Source organism: Microtus oregoni, unplaced genomic scaffold (genome assembly GCF_018167655.1).
Source record: "Microtus oregoni isolate MIOR12 unplaced genomic scaffold, Mior012 000000F_ref0000247, whole genome shotgun sequence".
Lineage (NCBI taxonomy): Eukaryota > Metazoa > Chordata > Mammalia > Rodentia > Cricetidae > Microtus > Microtus oregoni.
This window is the reverse complement of record NW_024543059.1, coordinates 33,013,891-33,034,143: the sequence shown is the minus strand read 5'-3', so window position 1 is coordinate 33,034,143 and position 20,253 is coordinate 33,013,891. Positions and strand designations below refer to the sequence as shown.

Genomic DNA, 20,253 nt, shown 5'->3' with positions numbered 1-20,253 from the left:
GTTTACACTGTTTTGATTTATTTGCATGCTGAGAGATTCACAAGAAGTATAGTTGGCTCAGAGATACAATTCCAACGTCCATCAAGCATTTCACTTCCATGCAGGCCTCCAAACCAATCAGCTGGGACAAAATGGGAAGCATGTTCCCGAGGAGCATAAATAATGCAGCAGACACATGAAGCTTTCACGTGTAACAGGGGTGAAGGCAATTACTGATCAGAGCAACCAATTCCCAACTAACAGAAAAAGATTCAGAGATAAGTTGCATATAACACAGAGACATGATGAAAGAAAATCCTCAGATTTCCCCAAAGATCCAGAGAAATGTTATGATCACCAACATTGTACATGGGTAGGGAATTCGAATGAACAACACCTCCTGCTCTCCAAATGACATACACCATTCCCAACCAGAAGTTCGCAAGAGAATTTTGGATTGCCATCCACCAGTTTAGTTCATGTTGCCATTTCCTATACTTCAGAGAAATAAGAATTGCTCACATTACATATTCAAAGATATTACCTGTCTTGGGATTAAGTGGAGTTGCTCAAGGTCCAGACATTGTCTGCTTTTTGATGGATGTCTCTCTTGATTCTATCATCCATAATGCTGTTGCTGTGCTTGGGTGAAAAATATTTTCTCATGATGAATCGGAAGATGATACACCTCTAGGGAACTGTTTGCTCAGCCATGTCTTCTAAAAGATGTGAAAGCAACATCCGAGATTCTGTCAGGCCCCATCCTTCTTAAAGCAGATACAGTGTGCTAGGAGATGTGGAATAGAAGATGTCAGGACAAAGGAGTATGAGAGAGAGGCACCATGACATCCCCATGCTACTCTCCATCTGCCCGTAGTAAATCGAAGGGAAAACTACTGTCTCCACTTATGTTATTGTCTAAAGGACAGAGACTGGCAGCTTGGTAGAAGCAATCAGGAAGGAAAGGTGTCATTGTAAGACAAGCCAAAATAGAGGAAGGAAGAAACAGGTAAAGGTTGGATGGAAAGGGTGGGTATGCTAGGTAGTCTGCATAATGTGGCTATCAAGGCAGACAGTGTTGTGTGGAAAACTTAGCATCCCTGATAACTTTTATTTCTCTACTGTTACAGGACAGAATCCTGGAGGTCTTCTTATTCTTCATGCAGAAAAGGTAAGCACCGAGTGTCTATCTCTTGGCTCAATCATTTTTGCAAAGTCTGGGGATTTCTAAAAGTCCCATCTTGGACTTCATAATTTCACAGAGTTTAAGTTCTAAGGTGATACTCTCTTGACCATTATGTTTTTGTTCCTGCCCATGTCCTTAAGTCTATCACTATTCAGTTTTGACATACTAGGTCTCATCGAGGGGAATTCCCTTCTCAGCTAGTGAAAAATTTTAGAAATATCACCATTGAGTGACTTCAGGTGTGTGAAGGTTATTCAAAAATGACTCTTAAAACCACCATTCTATTCAATCTTTCTGATGTATGGTAAATTTGGGATGCTCAATTTTCATGTATCCCATGATTTAAGGGTTTTTCACCTCACCTCCATTCACCCAACACTTCTTTCCACCCGTTTTGAGCAGTCCTCTTCTTGAGAATTGCCGCCGAGCCCACCCTTGAATGTAGCCATCTAGCATACTGAGAAGCAAGATAAGTGTTTTGCTACTCTGTCTTTAATTTATGTGATTTCAGAAATTTCCCCCTTTCAGTTTCACAAAAAAAATCTTCAGACTTCCAGGTTACTGGTGCATCTGGGTGTGTTTCTTTTCATGGAGAGCCTCTCCAAATGGCAGCTTGATCATATATATTTTATAAAAAGCATTTTATCTCAAATCTGAAAAGTAGGTTTGTGTGGAGCGATTGTGGGTTCCAAAGCTCAGAGAAAGGATCAGAGTCAAGTCCTATATAATATTTACCTAATATGGAAGTTGAAGCTGAACCTTTGTTAATATTCATGAAATAAAAGAGCATGTTGTCACAAGAGACACACAAACACAAAAAACTCTACCAGAAAGATAAAATTGATTTTAAATTCATTGGTTATAATTGCCTATTATTGTTGGTTCCGCTGGCTTTCCTCTCATGACAAGAGGGCAGAGACAGCCATGTGGTTGAGGTTGTTAGGCTAAGAATTTCAACATGAAAGCAACATGGACACTGGCAAGACTGACTGCAATGTCCATAGAGGTAAACTGAGGAAAGAATTGGCTGCTAGAAAGGGTGGAGGATAAGGCATAAAACAATGTTGATGATCATGATGATGATGATGGTGATGGTGATGGTGATGGTGATTTTGATGATGATGATGACACACTGAAATAGGAGGAATTGGAAACTATCAAAAACTTCCATCTTGAATAGGTAATCAAGAAATCCAGGAACATTTTTGCCCTTTGAAACATATTAAGTACACCCCTGTATTTTTGTTGCATTTTATTTTATACTTTTCTTCTTTTTGTCCATGAAGCTAGTTGTCAAGATCAAATTCAATTCATCAAAATTCATCATGTGTTTATCTTGTGTTCTGTTCCTGTGGCACAATAGAGTGTTGATATTTGTTGATGACTAATGGGCTATAACGTATAGGAGAAAATGTCTTCATGATCTCCTTGATGCTTTACCTCAGTTGAGATCCTGAGAAAGAAGCCTGCCGCACAATGCTGATCTTCCTCTTCAAAGCCAAAGAGTCTATCTTTCACTGCTTTCCAGTGTCACTGGGGATGCTCATGTGTTCAAAGCTGCCTTCTCTGGATCGATGATGACAACAGGTTTCTGAGGACGCTGATTGACTCAAACATAACCCCTCTGAGGTCCAGATAAGTGGTGGTCTTGACGACCGTGATGCTTCCAGAACATGGCTAGCACTCTTGCCTTTTAAAGGAAGGCAGTTACAGTGCAGACGGGCTTTGATCTCCTAAATTTTGAGAGAAGAGCAACTTGCTTGAAGTAAAAACTGTCCAGCTTTCGGCTTCCATATTCTGCCTCGAAAAAGAACCATACGAAAGCCCAGACTGTACATTGGTTTGAAGTTATTTGCCCTTACATGCATGAAAGAAGGACTCAAAAAGAGGTGGAAGCAGTGAATTCATTACAGAGAATCTCAATGATCCTCTCTGATGAATTGGACATAACTACAATGGGACGAGGGCAAGAGGAGGTGGCAGGACTCGTGCCCACCCTGACTGCCAAATTTGGAGAGCTTTGGGATTCCTGTTCCTTTCACAATTTAGGCAGGAAGGCCTGATTATTTCCCATATTGTGAGAGTCATTCCATTTCCCTTGTTGTCTCTGAATATATCACACTCCCTGGATGCTGTATCAATTCTCCATGCTAATGGTCATCTCACGCTCCAGCCACCATATAGAGTTGTTTTTCATGTCTGGATATTCTCAGCTCTCATATCTTACTATCATAATTTCTTATTCAAAGATGAGAGAACTTTTTGATAAAGTCCAATTAAAATCTGTCTTTTCATCAGCCTGGTCTGTGATTCGGACCTTCACGTTGTTTACACTGTTTTGATTTATTTGCATGCTGAGAGATTCACAAGAAGTATAGTTGGCTCAGAGAAACAATTCCAACGTCCATCAAGCATTTCACTTCCATGCAGGCCTCCAAACCAATCAGCTGGGACAAAATGGGAAGCATGTTCCCGAGGAGCATAAATAATGCAGCAGACACATGAAGCTTTTACGTGTAACAGGGGTGAAGGCAATCACTGATCAGAGCAACCAATTCCCAACTAACAGAAAAAGATTCAGAGATAAGTTGCATATAACACAGAGACATGATGAAAGAAAATCCTCAGATTTCCCCAAAGATCCAGAGAAATGTTATGATCACCAACATTGTACATGGGTAGGGAATTCGAATGAACAACACCTCCTGCTCTCCAAATGACATACACCATTCCCAACCAGAAGTTCGCAAGAGAATTTCGGATTGCCATCCACCAGTTTAGTTCATGTTGCCATTTCCTATACTTCAGAGAAATAAGAATTGCTCACATTACATATTCAAAGATATTACCTGTCTTGGGATTAAGTGGAGTTGCTCAAGGTCCAGACATTGTCTGCTTTTTGATGGATGTCTCTCTTGATTCTATCATCCATAATGCTGTTGCTGTGCTTGGGTGAAAAATATTTTCTCATGATGAATCGGAAGATGATACACCTCTAGGGAACTGTTTGCTCAGCCATGTCTTCTAAAAGATGTGAAAGCAACATCCGAGATTCTGTCAGGCCCCATCCTTCTTAAAGCAGATACAGTGTGCTAGGAGATGTGGAATAGAAGATGTCAGGACAAAGGAGTATGAGAGAGAGGCACCATGACATCCCCATGCTACTCTCCATCTGCCCGTAGTAAATCGAAGGGAAAACTACTGTCTCCACTTAGGTTATTGTCTAAAGGACAGAGACTGGCAGCTTGGTAGAAGCAATCAGGAAGGAAAGGTGTCATTGTAAGACAAGCCAAAATAGAGGAAGGAAGAAACAGGTAAAGGTTGGATGGAAAGGGTGGGTATGCTAGGTAGTCTGCATAATGTGGCTATCAAGGCAGACAGTGTTGTGTGGAAAACTTAGCATCCCTGATAACTTTTATTTCTCTACTGTTACAGGACAGAATCCTGGAGGTCTTCTTATTCTTCATGCAGAAAAGGTAAGCACCGAGTGTCTATCTCTTGGCTCAATCATTTTTGCAAAGTCTGGGGATTTCTAAAAGTCCCATCTTGGACTTCATAATTTCACAGAGTTTAAGTTCTAAGGTGATACTCTCTTGACCATTATGTTTTTGTTCCTGCCCATGTCCTTAAGTCTATCACTCTTCAGTTTTGACATACTAGGTCTCATCGAGGGGAATTCCCTTCTCAGCTAGTGAAAAATTTTAGAAATATCACCATTGAGTGACTTCAGGTGTGTGAAGGTTATTCAAAAATGTCTCTTAAAACCACCATTCTATTCAATCTTTCTGATGTATGGTAAATTTGGGATGCTCAATTTTCATGTATCCCATGATTTAAGGGTTTTTCACCTCACCTCCATTCACCCAACACTTCTTTCCACCCGTTTTGAGCAGTCCTCTTCTTGAGAATTGCCGCCGAGCCCACCCTTGAATGTAGCCATCTAGCATACTGAGAAGCAAGATAAGTGTTTTGCTACTCTGTCTTTAATTTATGTGATTTCAGAAATTTCCCCCTTTCAGTTTCACAAAAAAAATCTTCAGACTTCCAGGTTACTGGTGCATCTGGGTGTGTTTCGTTTCATGGAGAGCCTCTCCAAATGGCAGCTTGATCATATATATTTTATAAAAAGCATTTTATCTCAAATCTGAAAAGTAGGTTTGTGTGGAGCGATTGTGGGTTCCAAAGCTCAGAGAAAGGATCAGAGTCAAGTCCTATATAATATTTACCTAATATGGAAGTTGAAGCTGAACCTTTGTTAATATTCATGAAATAAAAGAGCATGTTGTCACAAGAGACACACAAACACAAAAAACTCTACCAGAAAGATAAAATTGATTTTAAATTCATTGGTTATAATTGCCTATTATTGTTGGTTCCGCTGGCTTTCCTCTCATGACAAGAGGGCAGAGACAGCCATGTGGTTGAGGTTGTTAGGCTAAGAATTTCAACATGAAAGCAACATGGACACTGGCAAGACTGACTGCAATGTCCATAGAGGTAAACTGAGGAAAGAATTGGCTGCTAGAAAGGGTGGAGGATAAGGCATAAAACAATGTTGATGATCATGATGATGATGATGGTGATGGTGATGGTGATGGTGATTTTGATGATGATGATGACACACTGAAATAGGAGGAATTGGAAACTATCAAAAACTTCCATCTTGAATAGGTAATCAAGAAATCCAGGAACATTTTTGCCCTTTGAAACATATTAAGTACACCCCTGTATTTTTGTTGCTTTTTATTTTATACTTTTCTTCTTTTTGTCCATGAAGCTAGTTGTCAAGATCAAATTCAATTCATCAAAATTCATCATGTGTTTATCTTGTGTTCTGTTCCTGTGGCACAATAGAGTGTTGATATTTGTTGATGACTAATGGGCTATAACGTATAGGAGAAAATGTCTTCATGATCTCCTTGATGCTTTACCTCAGTTGAGATCCTGAGAAAGAAGCCTGCCGCACAATGCTGATCTTCCTCTTCAAAGCCAAAGAGTCTATCTTTCACTGCTTTCCAGTGTCACTGGGGATGCTCATGTGTTCAAAGCTGCCTTCTCTGGATCGATGATGACAACAGGTTTCTGAGGACGCTGATTGACTCAAACATAACCCCTCTGAGGTCCAAATAAGTGGTGGTCTTGACGACCGTGATGCTTCCAGAACATGGCTAGCACTCTTGCCTTTTAAAGGAAGGCAGTTACAGTGCAGACGGGCTTTGATCTCCTAAATTTTGAGAGAAGAGCAACTTGCTTGAAGTAAAAACTGTCCAGCTTTCGGCTTCCATATTCTGCCTCGAAAAAGAACCATACGAAAGCCCAGACTGTACATTGGTTTGAAGTTATTTGCCCTTACATGCATGAAAGAAGGACTCAAAAAGAGGTGGAAGCAGTGAATTCATTACAGAGAATCTCAATGATCCTCTCTGATGAATTGGACATAACTACAATGGGACGAGGGCAAGAGGAGGTGGCAGGACTCGTGCCCACCCTGACTGCCAAATTTGGAGAGCTTTGGGATTCCTGTTCCTTTCACAATTTAGGCAGGAAGGCCTGATTATTTCCCATATTGTGAGAGTCATTCCATTTCCCTTGTTGTCTCTGAATATATCACACTCCCTGGATGCTGTATCAATTCTCCATGCTAATGGTCATCTCACGCTCCAGCCACCATATAGAGTTGTTTTTCATGTCTGGATATTCTCAGCTCTCATATCTTACTATCATAATTTCTTATTCAAAGATGAGAGAACTTTTTGATAAAGTCCAATTAAAATCTGTCTTTTCATCAGCCTGGTCTGTGATTCGGACCTTCACGTTGTTTACACTGTTTTGATTTATTTGCATGCTGAGAGATTCACAAGAAGTATAGTTGGCTCAGAGATACAATTCCAACGTCCATCAAGCATTTCACTTCCATGCAGGCCTCCAAACCAATCAGCTGGGACAAAATGGGAAGCATGTTCCCGAGGAGCATAAATAATGCAGCAGACACATGAAGCTTTCACGTGTAACAGGGGTGAAGGCAATTACTGATCAGAGCAACCAATTCCCAACTAACAGAAAAAGATTCAGAGATAAGTTGCATATAACACAGAGACATGATGAAAGAAAATCCTCAGATTTCCCCAAAGATCCAGAGAAATGTTATGATCACCAACATTGTACATGGGTAGGGAATTCGAATGAACAACACCTCCTGCTCTCCAAATGACATACACCATTCCCAACCAGAAGTTCGCAAGAGAATTTTGGATTGCCATCCACCAGTTTAGTTCATGTTGCCATTTCCTATACTTCAGAGAAATAAGAATTGCTCACATTACATATTCAAAGATATTACCTGTCTTGGGATTAAGTGGAGTTGCTCAAGGTCCAGACATTGTCTGCTTTTTGATGGATGTCTCTCTTGATTCTATCATCCATAATGCTGTTGCTGTGCTTGGGTGAAAAATATTTTCTCATGATGAATCGGAAGATGATACACCTCTAGGGAACTGTTTGCTCAGCCATGTCTTCTAAAAGATGTGAAAGCAACATCCGAGATTCTGTCAGGCCCCATCCTTCTTAAAGCAGATACAGTGTGCTAGGAGATGTGGAATAGAAGATGTCAGGACAAAGGAGTATGAGAGAGAGGCACCATGACATCCCCATGCTACTCTCCATCTGCCCGTAGTAAATCGAAGGGAAAACTACTGTCTCCACTTATGTTATTGTCTAAAGGACAGAGACTGGCAGCTTGGTAGAAGCAATCAGGAAGGAAAGGTGTCATTGTAAGACAAGCCAAAATAGAGGAAGGAAGAAACAGGTAAAGGTTGGATGGAAAGGGTGGGTATGCTAGGTAGTCTGCATAATGTGGCTATCAAGGCAGACAGTGTTGTGTGGAAAACTTAGCATCCCTGATAACTTTTATTTCTCTACTGTTACAGGACAGAATCCTGGAGGTCTTCTTATTCTTCATGCAGAAAAGGTAAGCACCGAGTGTCTATCTCTTGGCTCAATCATTTTTGCAAAGTCTGGGGATTTCTAAAAGTCCCATCTTGGACTTCATAATTTCACAGAGTTTAAGTTCTAAGGTGATACTCTCTTGACCATTATGTTTTTGTTCCTGCCCATGTCCTTAAGTCTATCACTATTCAGTTTTGACATACTAGGTCTCATCGAGGGGAATTCCCTTCTCAGCTAGTGAAAAATTTTAGAAATATCACCATTGAGTGACTTCAGGTGTGTGAAGGTTATTCAAAAATGACTCTTAAAACCACCATTCTATTCAATCTTTCTGATGTATGGTAAATTTGGGATGCTCAATTTTCATGTATCCCATGATTTAAGGGTTTTTCACCTCACCTCCATTCACCCAACACTTCTTTCCACCCGTTTTGAGCAGTCCTCTTCTTGAGAATTGCCGCCGAGCCCACCCTTGAATGTAGCCATCTAGCATACTGAGAAGCAAGATAAGTGTTTTGCTACTCTGTCTTTAATTTATGTGATTTCAGAAATTTCCCCCTTTCAGTTTCACAAAAAAAATCTTCAGACTTCCAGGTTACTGGTGCATCTGGGTGTGTTTCTTTTCATGGAGAGCCTCTCCAAATGGCAGCTTGATCATATATATTTTATAAAAAGCATTTTATCTCAAATCTGAAAAGTAGGTTTGTGTGGAGCGATTGTGGGTTCCAAAGCTCAGAGAAAGGATCAGAGTCAAGTCCTATATAATATTTACCTAATATGGAAGTTGAAGCTGAACCTTTGTTAATATTCATGAAATAAAAGAGCATGTTGTCACAAGAGACACACAAACACAAAAAACTCTACCAGAAAGATAAAATTGATTTTAAATTCATTGGTTATAATTGCCTATTATTGTTGGTTCCGCTGGCTTTCCTCTCATGACAAGAGGGCAGAGACAGCCATGTGGTTGAGGTTGTTAGGCTAAGAATTTCAACATGAAAGCAACATGGACACTGGCAAGACTGACTGCAATGTCCATAGAGGTAAACTGAGGAAAGAATTGGCTGCTAGAAAGGGTGGAGGATAAGGCATAAAACAATGTTGATGATCATGATGATGATGATGGTGATGGTGATGGTGATGGTGATTTTGATGATGATGATGACACACTGAAATAGGAGGAATTGGAAACTATCAAAAACTTCCATCTTGAATAGGTAATCAAGAAATCCAGGAACATTTTTGCCCTTTGAAACATATTAAGTACACCCCTGTATTTTTGTTGCATTTTATTTTATACTTTTCTTCTTTTTGTCCATGAAGCTAGTTGTCAAGATCAAATTCAATTCATCAAAATTCATCATGTGTTTATCTTGTGTTCTGTTCCTGTGGCACAATAGAGTGTTGATATTTGTTGATGACTAATGGGCTATAACGTATAGGAGAAAATGTCTTCATGATCTCCTTGATGCTTTACCTCAGTTGAGATCCTGAGAAAGAAGCCTGCCGCACAATGCTGATCTTCCTCTTCAAAGCCAAAGAGTCTATCTTTCACTGCTTTCCAGTGTCACTGGGGATGCTCATGTGTTCAAAGCTGCCTTCTCTGGATCGATGATGACAACAGGTTTCTGAGGACGCTGATTGACTCAAACATAACCCCTCTGAGGTCCAGATAAGTGGTGGTCTTGACGACCGTGATGCTTCCAGAACATGGCTAGCACTCTTGCCTTTTAAAGGAAGGCAGTTACAGTGCAGACGGGCTTTGATCTCCTAAATTTTGAGAGAAGAGCAACTTGCTTGAAGTAAAAACTGTCCAGCTTTCGGCTTCCATATTCTGCCTCGAAAAAGAACCATACGAAAGCCCAGACTGTACATTGGTTTGAAGTTATTTGCCCTTACATGCATGAAAGAAGGACTCAAAAAGAGGTGGAAGCAGTGAATTCATTACAGAGAATCTCAATGATCCTCTCTGATGAATTGGACATAACTACAATGGGACGAGGGCAAGAGGAGGTGGCAGGACTCGTGCCCACCCTGACTGCCAAATTTGGAGAGCTTTGGGATTCCTGTTCCTTTCACAATTTAGGCAGGAAGGCCTGATTATTTCCCATATTGTGAGAGTCATTCCATTTCCCTTGTTGTCTCTGAATATATCACACTCCCTGGATGCTGTATCAATTCTCCATGCTAATGGTCATCTCACGCTCCAGCCACCATATAGAGTTGTTTTTCATGTCTGGATATTCTCAGCTCTCATATCTTACTATCATAATTTCTTATTCAAAGATGAGAGAACTTTTTGATAAAGTCCAATTAAAATCTGTCTTTTCATCAGCCTGGTCTGTGATTCGGACCTTCACGTTGTTTACACTGTTTTGATTTATTTGCATGCTGAGAGATTCACAAGAAGTATAGTTGGCTCAGAGAAACAATTCCAACGTCCATCAAGCATTTCACTTCCATGCAGGCCTCCAAACCAATCAGCTGGGACAAAATGGGAAGCATGTTCCCGAGGAGCATAAATAATGCAGCAGACACATGAAGCTTTTACGTGTAACAGGGGTGAAGGCAATCACTGATCAGAGCAACCAATTCCCAACTAACAGAAAAAGATTCAGAGATAAGTTGCATATAACACAGAGACATGATGAAAGAAAATCCTCAGATTTCCCCAAAGATCCAGAGAAATGTTATGATCACCAACATTGTACATGGGTAGGGAATTCGAATGAACAACACCTCCTGCTCTCCAAATGACATACACCATTCCCAACCAGAAGTTCGCAAGAGAATTTCGGATTGCCATCCACCAGTTTAGTTCATGTTGCCATTTCCTATACTTCAGAGAAATAAGAATTGCTCACATTACATATTCAAAGATATTACCTGTCTTGGGATTAAGTGGAGTTGCTCAAGGTCCAGACATTGTCTGCTTTTTGATGGATGTCTCTCTTGATTCTATCATCCATAATGCTGTTGCTGTGCTTGGGTGAAAAATATTTTCTCATGATGAATCGGAAGATGATACACCTCTAGGGAACTGTTTGCTCAGCCATGTCTTCTAAAAGATGTGAAAGCAACATCCGAGATTCTGTCAGGCCCCATCCTTCTTAAAGCAGATACAGTGTGCTAGGAGATGTGGAATAGAAGATGTCAGGACAAAGGAGTATGAGAGAGAGGCACCATGACATCCCCATGCTACTCTCCATCTGCCCGTAGTAAATCGAAGGGAAAACTACTGTCTCCACTTAGGTTATTGTCTAAAGGACAGAGACTGGCAGCTTGGTAGAAGCAATCAGGAAGGAAAGGTGTCATTGTAAGACAAGCCAAAATAGAGGAAGGAAGAAACAGGTAAAGGTTGGATGGAAAGGGTGGGTATGCTAGGTAGTCTGCATAATGTGGCTATCAAGGCAGACAGTGTTGTGTGGAAAACTTAGCATCCCTGATAACTTTTATTTCTCTACTGTTACAGGACAGAATCCTGGAGGTCTTCTTATTCTTCATGCAGAAAAGGTAAGCACCGAGTGTCTATCTCTTGGCTCAATCATTTTTGCAAAGTCTGGGGATTTCTAAAAGTCCCATCTTGGACTTCATAATTTCACAGAGTTTAAGTTCTAAGGTGATACTCTCTTGACCATTATGTTTTTGTTCCTGCCCATGTCCTTAAGTCTATCACTCTTCAGTTTTGACATACTAGGTCTCATCGAGGGGAATTCCCTTCTCAGCTAGTGAAAAATTTTAGAAATATCACCATTGAGTGACTTCAGGTGTGTGAAGGTTATTCAAAAATGTCTCTTAAAACCACCATTCTATTCAATCTTTCTGATGTATGGTAAATTTGGGATGCTCAATTTTCATGTATCCCATGATTTAAGGGTTTTTCACCTCACCTCCATTCACCCAACACTTCTTTCCACCCGTTTTGAGCAGTCCTCTTCTTGAGAATTGCCGCCGAGCCCACCCTTGAATGTAGCCATCTAGCATACTGAGAAGCAAGATAAGTGTTTTGCTACTCTGTCTTTAATTTATGTGATTTCAGAAATTTCCCCCTTTCAGTTTCACAAAAAAAATCTTCAGACTTCCAGGTTACTGGTGCATCTGGGTGTGTTTCGTTTCATGGAGAGCCTCTCCAAATGGCAGCTTGATCATATATATTTTATAAAAAGCATTTTATCTCAAATCTGAAAAGTAGGTTTGTGTGGAGCGATTGTGGGTTCCAAAGCTCAGAGAAAGGATCAGAGTCAAGTCCTATATAATATTTACCTAATATGGAAGTTGAAGCTGAACCTTTGTTAATATTCATGAAATAAAAGAGCATGTTGTCACAAGAGACACACAAACACAAAAAACTCTACCAGAAAGATAAAATTGATTTTAAATTCATTGGTTATAATTGCCTATTATTGTTGGTTCCGCTGGCTTTCCTCTCATGACAAGAGGGCAGAGACAGCCATGTGGTTGAGGTTGTTAGGCTAAGAATTTCAACATGAAAGCAACATGGACACTGGCAAGACTGACTGCAATGTCCATAGAGGTAAACTGAGGAAAGAATTGGCTGCTAGAAAGGGTGGAGGATAAGGCATAAAACAATGTTGATGATCATGATGATGATGATGGTGATGGTGATGGTGATGGTGATTTTGATGATGATGATGACACACTGAAATAGGAGGAATTGGAAACTATCAAAAACTTCCATCTTGAATAGGTAATCAAGAAATCCAGGAACATTTTTGCCCTTTGAAACATATTAAGTACACCCCTGTATTTTTGTTGCATTTTATTTTATACTTTTCTTCTTTTTGTCCATGAAGCTAGTTGTCAAGATCAAATTCAATTCATCAAAATTCATCATGTGTTTATCTTGTGTTCTGTTCCTGTGGCACAATAGAGTGTTGATATTTGTTGATGACTAATGGGCTATAACGTATAGGAGAAAATGTCTTCATGATCTCCTTGATGCTTTACCTCAGTTGAGATCCTGAGAAAGAAGCCTGCCGCACAATGCTGATCTTCCTCTTCAAAGCCAAAGAGTCTATCTTTCACTGCTTTCCAGTGTCACTGGGGATGCTCATGTGTTCAAAGCTGCCTTCTCTGGATCGATGATGACAACAGGTTTCTGAGGACGCTGATTGACTCAAACATAACCCCTCTGAGGTCCAGATAAGTGGTGGTCTTGACGACCGTGATGCTTCCAGAACATGGCTAGCACTCTTGCCTTTTAAAGGAAGGCAGTTACAGTGCAGACGGGCTTTGATCTCCTAAATTTTGAGAGAAGAGCAACTTGCTTGAAGTAAAAACTGTCCAGCTTTCGGCTTCCATATTCTGCCTCGAAAAAGAACCATACGAAAGCCCAGACTGTACATTGGTTTGAAGTTATTTGCCCTTACATGCATGAAAGAAGGACTCAAAAAGAGGTGGAAGCAGTGAATTCATTACAGAGAATCTCAATGATCCTCTCTGATGAATTGGACATAACTACAATGGGACGAGGGCAAGAGGAGGTGGCAGGACTCGTGCCCACCCTGACTGCCAAATTTGGAGAGCTTTGGGATTCCTGTTCCTTTCACAATTTAGGCAGGAAGGCCTGATTATTTCCCATATTGTGAGAGTCATTCCATTTCCCTTGTTGTCTCTGAATATATCACACTCCCTGGATGCTGTATCAATTCTCCATGCTAATGGTCATCTCACGCTCCAGCCACCATATAGAGTTGTTTTTCATGTCTGGATATTCTCAGCTCTCATATCTTACTATCATAATTTCTTATTCAAAGATGAGAGAACTTTTTGATAAAGTCCAATTAAAATCTGTCTTTTCATCAGCCTGGTCTGTGATTCGGACCTTCACGTTGTTTACACTGTTTTGATTTATTTGCATGCTGAGAGATTCACAAGAAGTATAGTTGGCTCAGAGAAACAATTCCAACGTCCATCAAGCATTTCACTTCCATGCAGGCCTCCAAACCAATCAGCTGGGACAAAATGGGAAGCATGTTCCCGAGGAGCATAAATAATGCAGCAGACACATGAAGCTTTTACGTGTAACAGGGGTGAAGGCAATCACTGATCAGAGCAACCAATTCCCAACTAACAGAAAAAGATTCAGAGATAAGTTGCATATAACACAGAGACATGATGAAAGAAAATCCTCAGATTTCCCCAAAGATCCAGAGAAATGTTATGATCACCAACATTGTACATGGGTAGGGAATTCGAATGAACAACACCTCCTGCTCTCCAAATGACATACACCATTCCCAACCAGAAGTTCGCAAGAGAATTTCGGATTGCCATCCACCAGTTTAGTTCATGTTGCCATTTCCTATACTTCAGAGAAATAAGAATTGCTCACATTACATATTCAAAGATATTACCTGTCTTGGGATTAAGTGGAGTTGCTCAAGGTCCAGACATTGTCTGCTTTTTGATGGATGTCTCTCTTGATTCTATCATCCATAATGCTGTTGCTGTGCTTGGGTGAAAAATATTTTCTCATGATGAATCGGAAGATGATACACCTCTAGGGAACTGTTTGCTCAGCCATGTCTTCTAAAAGATGTGAAAGCAACATCCGAGATTCTGTCAGGCCCCATCCTTCTTAAAGCAGATACAGTGTGCTAGGAGATGTGGAATAGAAGATGTCAGGACAAAGGAGTATGAGAGAGAGGCACCATGACATCCCCATGCTACTCTCCATCTGCCCGTAGTAAATCGAAGGGAAAACTACTGTCTCCACTTAGGTTATTGTCTAAAGGACAGAGACTGGCAGCTTGGTAGAAGCAATCAGGAAGGAAAGGTGTCATTGTAAGACAAGCCAAAATAGAGGAAGGAAGAAACAGGTAAAGGTTGGATGGAAAGGGTGGGTATGCTAGGTAGTCTGCATAATGTGGCTATCAAGGCAGACAGTGTTGTGTGGAAAACTTAGCATCCCTGATAACTTTTATTTCTCTACTGTTACAGGACAGAATCCTGGAGGTCTTCTTATTCTTCATGCAGAAAAGGTAAGCACCGAGTGTCTATCTCTTGGCTCAATCATTTTTGCAAAGTCTGGGGATTTCTAAAAGTCCCATCTTGGACTTCATAATTTCACAGAGTTTAAGTTCTAAGGTGATACTCTCTTGACCATTATGTTTTTGTTCCTGCCCATGTCCTTAAGTCTATCACTCTTCAGTTTTGACATACTAGGTCTCATCGAGGGGAATTCCCTTCTCAGCTAGTGAAAAATTTTAGAAATATCACCATTGAGTGACTTCAGGTGTGTGAAGGTTATTCAAAAATGTCTCTTAAAACCACCATTCTATTCAATCTTTCTGATGTATGGTAAATTTGGGATGCTCAATTTTCATGTATCCCATGATTTAAGGGTTTTTCACCTCACCTCCATTCACCCAACACTTCTTTCCACCCGTTTTGAGCAGTCCTCTTCTTGAGAATTGCCGCCGAGCCCACCCTTGAATGTAGCCATCTAGCATACTGAGAAGCAAGATAAGTGTTTTGCTACTCTGTCTTTAATTTATGTGATTTCAGAAATTTCCCCCTTTCAGTTTCACAAAAAAAATCTTCAGACTTCCAGGTTACTGGTGCATCTGGGTGTGTTTCGTTTCATGGAGAGCCTCTCCAAATGGCAGCTTGATCATATATATTTTATAAAAAGCATTTTATCTCAAATCTGAAAAGTAGGTTTGTGTGGAGCGATTGTGGGTTCCAAAGCTCAGAGAAAGGATCAGAGTCAAGTCCTATATAATATTTACCTAATATGGAAGTTGAAGCTGAACCTTTGTTAATATTCATGAAATAAAAGAGCATGTTGTCACAAGAGACACACAAACACAAAAAACTCTACCAGAAAGATAAAATTGATTTTAAATTCATTGGTTATAATTGCCTATTATTGTTGGTTCCGCTGGCTTTCCTCTCATGACAAGAGGGCAGAGACAGCCATGTGGTTGAGGTGGTTAGGCTAAGAATTTCAACATGAAAGCAACATGGACACTGGCAAGACTGACTGCAATGTCCATAGAGGTAAACTGAGGAAAGAATTGGCTGCTAGAAAGGGTGGAGGATAAGGCATAAAACAATGTTGATGATCATGATGATGATGATGGTGATGGTGATGGTGATGGTGATTTTGATGATGATGATGACACACTGAAATAGGAGGAATTGGAAACTATCAAAAACTTCCATCTTGAATAGGTAATCAAGAAATCCAGGAACATTTTTGCCCTTTGAAACATATTAAGTACACCCCTGTATTTTTGTTGCATTTTATTTTATACTTTTCTTCTTTTTGTCCATGAAGCTAGTTGTCAAGATCAAATTCAATTCATCAAAATTCATCATGTGTTTATCTTGTGTTCTGTTCCTGTGGCACAATAGAGTGTTGATATTTGTTGATGACTAATGGGCTATAACGTATAGGAGAAAATGTCTTCATGATCTCCTTGATGCTTTACATCAGTTGAGATCCTGAGAAAGAAGCCTGCCGCACAATGCTGATCTTCCTCTTCAAAGCCAAAGAGTCTATCTTTCACTGCTTTCCAGTGTCACTGGGGATGCTCATGTGTTCAAAGCTGCCTTCTCTGGATCGATGATGACAACAGGTTTCTGAGGACGCTGATTGACTCAAACATAACCCCTCTGAGGTCCAGATAAGTGGTGGTCTTGACGACCGTGATGCTTCCAGAACATGGCTAGCACTCTTGCCTTTTAAAGGAAGGCAGTTACAGTGCAGACGGGCTTTGATCTCCTAAATTTTGAGAGAAGAGCAACTTGCTTGAAGTAAAAACTGTCCAGCTTTCGGCTTCCATATTCTGCCTCGAAAAAGAACCATACGAAAGCCCAGACTGTACATTGGTTTGAAGTTATTTGCCCTTACATGCATGAAAGAAGGACTCAAAAAGAGGTGGAAGCAGTGAATTCATTACAGAGAATCTCAATGATCCTCTCTGATGAATTGGACATAACTACAATGGGACGAGGGCAAGAGGAGGTGGCAGGACTCGTGCCCACCCTGACTGCCAAATTTGGAGAGCTTTGGGATTCCTGTTCCTTTCACAATTTAGGCAGGAAGGCCTGATTATTTCCCATATTGTGAGAGTCATTCCATTTCCCTTGTTGTCTCTGAATATATCACACTCCCTGGATGCTGTATCAATTCTCCATGCTAATGGTCATCTCACGCTCCAGCCACCATATAGAGTTGTTTTTCATGTCTGGATATTCTCAGCTCTCATATCTTACTATCATAATTTCTTATTCAAAGATGAGAGAACTTTTTGATAAAGTCCAATTAAAATCTGTCTTTTCATCAGCCTGGTCTGTGATTCGGACCTTCACGTTGTTTACACTGTTTTGATTTATTTGCATGCTGAGAGATTCACAAGAAGTATAGTTGGCTCAGAGAAACAATTCCAACGTCCATCAAGCATTTCACTTCCATGCAGGCCTCCAAACCAATCAGCTGGGACAAAATGGGAAGCATGTTCCCGAGGAGCATAAATAATGCAGCAGACACATGAAGCTTTCACGTGTAACAGGGGTGAAGGCAATCACTGATCAGAGCAACCAATTCCCAACTAACAGAAAAAGATTCAGAGATAAGTTGCATATAACACAGAGACATGATGAAAGAAAATCCTCAGATTTCCCCAAAGATCCAGAGAAATGTTATGATCACCAACATTGTACATGGGTAGGGAATTCGAATGAACAACACCTCCTGCTCTCCAAATGACATACACCATTCCCAACCAGAAGTTCGCAAGAGAATTTTGGATTGCCATCCACCAGTTTAGTTCATGTTGCCATTTCCTATACTTCAGAGAAATAAGAATTGCTCACATTACATATTCAAAGATATTACCTGTCTTGGGATTAAGTGGAGTTGCTCAAGGTCCAGACATTGTCTGCTTTTTGATGGATGTCTCTCTTGATTCTATCATCCATAATGCTGTTGCTGTGCTTGGGTGAAAAATATTTTCTCATGATGAATCGGAAGATGATACACCTCTAGGGAACTGTTTGCTCAGCCATGTCTTCTAAAAGATGTGAAAGCAACATCCGAGATTCTGTCAGGCCCCATCCTTCTTAAAGCAGATACAGTGTGCTAGGAGATGTGGAATAGAAGATGTCAGGACAAAGGAGTATGAGAGAGAGGCACCATGACATCCCCATGCTACTCTCCATCTGCCCGTAGTAAATCGAAGGGAAAACTACTGTCTCCACTTAGGTTATTGTCTAAAGGACAGAGACTGGCAGCTTGGTAGAAGCAATCAGGAAGGAAAGGTGTCATTGTAAGACAAGCCAAAATAGAGGAAGGAAGAAACAGGTAAAGGTTGGATGGAAAGGGTGGGTATGCTAGGTAGTCTGCATAATGTGGCTATCAAGGCAGACAGTGTTGTGTGGAAAACTTAGCATCCCTGATAACTTTTATTTCTCTACTGTTACAGGACAGAATCCTGGAGGTCTTCTTATTCTTCATGCAGAAAAGGTAAGCACCGAGTGTCTATCTCTTGGCTCAATCATTTTTGCAAAGTCTGGGGATTTCTAAAAGTCCCATCTTGGACTTCATAATTTCACAGAGTTTAAGTTCTAAGGTGATACTCTCTTGACCATTATGTTTTTGTTCCTGCCCATGTCCTTAAGTCTATCACTCTTCAGTTTTGACATACTAGGTCTCATCGAGGGGAATTCCCTTCTCAGCTAGTGAAAAATTTTAGAAATATCACCATTGAGTGACTTCAGGTGTGTGAAGGTTATTCAAAAATGTCTCTTAAAACCACCATTCTATTCAATCTTTCTGATGTATGGTAAATTTGGGATGCTCAATTTTCATGTATCCCATGATTTAAGGGTTTTTCACCTCACCTCCATTCACCCAACACTTCTTTCCACCCGTTTTGAGCAGTCCTCTTCTTGAGAATTGCCGCCGAGCCCACCCTTGAATGTAGCCATCTAGCATACTGAGAAGCAAGATAAGTGTTTTGCTACTCTGTCTTTAATTTATGTGATTTCAGAAATTTCCCCCTTTCAGTTTCACAAAAAAAATCTTCAGACTTCCAGGTTACTGGTGCATCTGGGTGTGTTTCTTTTCATGGAGAGCCTCTCCAAATGGCAGCTTGATCATATATATTTTATAAAAAGCATTTTATCTCAAATCTGAAAAGTAGGTTTGTGTGGAGCGATTGTGGGTTCCAAAGCTCAGAGAAAGGATCAGAGTCAAGTCCTATATAATATTTACCTAATATGGAAGTTGAAGCTGAACCTTTGTTAATATTCATGAAATAAAAGAGCATGTTGTCACAAGAGACACACAAACACAAAAAACTCTACCAGAAAGATAAAATTGATTTTAAATTCATTGGTTATAATTGCCTATTATTGTTGGTTCCGCTGGCTTTCCTCTCATGACAAGAGGGCAGAGACAGCCATGTGGTTGAGGTTGTTAGGCTAAGAATTTCAACATGAAAGCAACATGGACACTGGCAAGACTGACTGCAATGTCCATAGAGGTAAACTGAGGAAAGAATTGGCTGCTAGAAAGGGTGGAGGATAAGGCATAAAACAATGTTGATGATCATGATGATGATGATGGTGATGGTGATGGTGATGGTGATTTTGATGATGATGATGACACACTGAAATAGGAGGAATTGGAAACTATCAAAAACTTCCATCTTGAATAGGTAATCAAGAAATCCAGGAACATTTTTGCCCTTTGAAACATATTAAGTACACCCCTGTATTTTTGTTGCATTTTATTTTATACTTTTCTTCTTTTTGTCCATGAAGCTAGTTGTCAAGATCAAATTCAATTCATCAAAATTCATCATGTGTTTATCTTGTGTTCTGTTCCTGTGGCACAATAGAGTGTTGATATTTGTTGATGACTAATGGGCTATAACGTATAGGAGAAAATGTCTTCATGATCTCCTTGATGCTTTACCTCAGTTGAGATCCTGAGAAAGAAGCCTGCTGCACAATGCTGATCTTCCTCTTCAAAGCCAAAGAGTCTATCTTTCACTGCTTTCCAGTGTCACTGGGGATGCTCATGTGTTCAAAGCTGCCTTCTCTGGATCGATGATGACAACAGGTTTCTGAGGACGCTGATTGACTCAAACATAACCCCTCTGAGGTCC

At 40.3% G+C, this 20,253-nt stretch overlaps 6 non-coding genes across 6 annotated transcripts; all 6 read left to right on the top strand.

Annotated features, from left to right (window-relative positions):
- The first annotated feature begins 2,733 nt into the window (after positions 1-2,733).
- Positions 2,734-2,798, top strand: LOC121455147. The gene has a single exon (XR_005975440.1). It is a non-coding gene; the product is annotated as a small nucleolar RNA SNORD109A (small nucleolar RNA).
- Positions 2,799-6,224: 3,426 nt separating this feature from the next.
- Positions 6,225-6,289, top strand: LOC121455141. Its single transcript, XR_005975439.1, has one exon. It is a non-coding gene; the product is annotated as a small nucleolar RNA SNORD109A (small nucleolar RNA).
- Positions 6,290-9,715: 3,426 nt separating this feature from the next.
- On the top strand, positions 9,716-9,780 carry LOC121455136. The gene has a single exon (XR_005975438.1). It is a non-coding gene; the product is annotated as a small nucleolar RNA SNORD109A (small nucleolar RNA).
- Positions 9,781-13,206: 3,426 nt separating this feature from the next.
- Positions 13,207-13,271, top strand: LOC121455131. Its single transcript, XR_005975437.1, has one exon. It is a non-coding gene; the product is annotated as a small nucleolar RNA SNORD109A (small nucleolar RNA).
- Positions 13,272-16,697: 3,426 nt separating this feature from the next.
- LOC121455124 lies at positions 16,698-16,762 on the top strand. The gene has a single exon (XR_005975436.1). It is a non-coding gene; the product is annotated as a small nucleolar RNA SNORD109A (small nucleolar RNA).
- A 3,426-nt stretch (positions 16,763-20,188) lies between these two features.
- On the top strand, positions 20,189-20,253 carry LOC121455120. Its single transcript, XR_005975435.1, has one exon. It is a non-coding gene; the product is annotated as a small nucleolar RNA SNORD109A (small nucleolar RNA).